Source organism: Musa acuminata, unplaced genomic scaffold (genome assembly GCF_036884655.1).
Source record: "Musa acuminata AAA Group cultivar baxijiao unplaced genomic scaffold, Cavendish_Baxijiao_AAA HiC_scaffold_564, whole genome shotgun sequence".
Taxonomy (NCBI): domain Eukaryota; kingdom Viridiplantae; phylum Streptophyta; class Magnoliopsida; order Zingiberales; family Musaceae; genus Musa; species Musa acuminata.
In genome coordinates, this window is record NW_027020804.1 from 137,501 (window position 1) to 140,000 (window position 2,500).

Sequence of the window (2,500 nt, forward strand, 5' to 3'; positions counted from 1 at the left end):
AAAGCCCCATCCAGCCCTGTGCCACCCGGGGGGTTCCAGGGTGCTGAGACTGGCTGACATTTTGCTCCGCTCACGACGGTCACCGCGAGACGCAAGAACAGCCCAAAAACATGCCAAAACGGCCCAAAAACTGGCCCAAAACTGGCCATTTTTGGTGCTGCGCGAGCGAGCGAGAGCGGCGGACAGCGAGCTAAGCGAGGAGGCAGCACCGTCCCTGCTATACGAAAGCCCCATCAGCCCTGTGCCACCCGGGGGGTTCCAGGGTGCTGAGATGGCTGACATTTTGCTCCGGCTCACGACGGTCACCGCGCGACGCAAGAACAGCCCAAAAACAGGCCAAAACGGCCCAAAAACGGGCCAAAACTGGCCATTTTTGGCTGCGCGCGAGCGCGAGCAGCGAGCGGCGGACAGCGAGCGAAGCGAGAGGCATCACCGTCCCCTGCTATACGAAAGCCCCATCCAGCCCTGTGCCACCCGGGGGGTTCCAGGGTGCTGAGATGGCTGACATTTTGCTCCGCTCAAGATGGTCACCGCGCAACGCAAAAAACAGGCCAAAAACTGGCCAAAACGGGCCAAAACTGGCCATTTTTGGCTGCGCGAGAGCGAGCGGCGAGCGGCGGACAGCCGAGCGGAAGCGAGAGGCAGCACCGTCCCTGCTATACGAAAGCCCCATCCAGCCCTGTGCCACCCGGGGGGGTTCCAGGGTGCTGAGATGGCTGACATTTTGCTCCGCTCACGACGGTCACCGCGCGACGCAAGAACAGGCCAAAAACTGCCAAAACGGCCCAAAAACGGGCCAAAACTGGCCATTTTTGGCTGCCGCGAGCGAGCGGCGAGCGAGCGGCGGACAACGAGCGAAGCGAGAGGCAGCACCATCCCTGCTATACGAAAGCCCCATCCAGCCCTGTGCCACCCGGGGGTTCCAGGGTGCTGAGATGGCTGACATTTTGCTCCGCTCACGACGGTCACCGCGCGACGCAAGAACAGCCCAAAAAACAGGCCAAAACGGCCCAAAAACGGGACAAAACTGGCCATTTTTGGCTGCGCGATGCGAGCGGCGAGCGGCGGACAGCGAGCTAAGCGAGAGGCAGCACCGTCCCTGCTATACGAAAGCCCCATCCAGCCCTGTGCCACCCGGGGGGTTCCAGGGTGCTGAGATGGCTGACATTTTGCTCCGCTCACGACGGTCACCGCGCGACGCAAGAACAGGCCAAAAACAGCCAAAACGGCCCAAAAACGGGCCAAAACTGGCCATTTTTGGCTGCGCGAGCGCAGCAGCGAGCGGCGGACAGCGAGCGAAGCGAGAGGCATCACCGTCCCTGCTATACGAAAGCCCCATCCAGCCTGTGCCACCCGGGGGGTTCCAGGGTGCTGAGATGGCTGACATTTTGCTCCGCTCAAGATGGTCACCGCGCAACGCAAAAACAGGCCAAAAACTGGCCAAAACGGGCCAAAACTGGCCATTTTTGGCTGCGGCGATGCGAGCGGCGAGCGGCGAACAGCGAGCGAAGCGAGAGGCAGCACCGTCCCTGCTATACGAAAGCCCCATCCAGCCCTGTGCCACCCGGGGGGTTCCAGGGTGCTGAGATGGCTGACATTTTGCTCCGCTCACGACGGTCACCGCGCGACGCAAGAACAGGCCAAAAACTGGCCAAAACGGCCCAAAAACGGGCCAAAACTGGCCATTTTTGGCTGCGCGAGCGAGCGGCGAGCGGCGGACAGCGAGCGAAGCGAGAGGCAGCACCGTCCCTGCTATACGAAAGCCCCATCCAGCCCTGTGCCACCCGGGGGGTTCCAGGGTGCTGAGATGGCTGACATTTTGCTCCGCTCACGACGGTCACCGCGCGACGCAAGAACAGCCCAAAAACAGGCCAAAACGGCCCAAAAACGGGACAAAACTGGCCATTTTTGGCTGCGCGAGCGAGCGGCGAGCGGCGGACAGCGAGCGAAGCGAGAGGCAGCACCGTCCCTGCTATACGAAAGCCCCATCCAGCCCTGTGCCACCCGGGGGGTTCCAGGGTGCTGAGATGGCTGACATTTTGCTCCGCTCACGACGGTCACCGCGCGACGCAAGAACAGCCCAAAAACAGGCCAAAACGGCCCAAAAACGGGCCAAAACTGGCCATTTTTGGCTGCGCGAGCGAGCAGCGAGCGGCGGACAGCGAGCGAAGCGAGAGGCATCACCGTCCCTGCTATACGAAAGCCCCATCCAGCCCTGTGCCACCCGGGGGGTTCCAGGGTGCTGAGATGGCTGACATTTTGCTCCGCTCAAGATGGTCACCGCGCAACGCAAAAACAGGCCAAAAACTGGCCAAAACGGGCCAAAACTGGCCATTTTTGGCTGCGCGAGCGAGCGGCGAGCGGCGAACAGCGAGCGAAGCGAGAGGCAGCACCGTCCCTGCTATACGAAAGCCCCATCCAGCCCTGTGCCACCCGGGGGGTTCCAGGGTGCTGAGATGGCTGACATTTTGCTCCGCTCACGACGGTCACCGCGCGACGC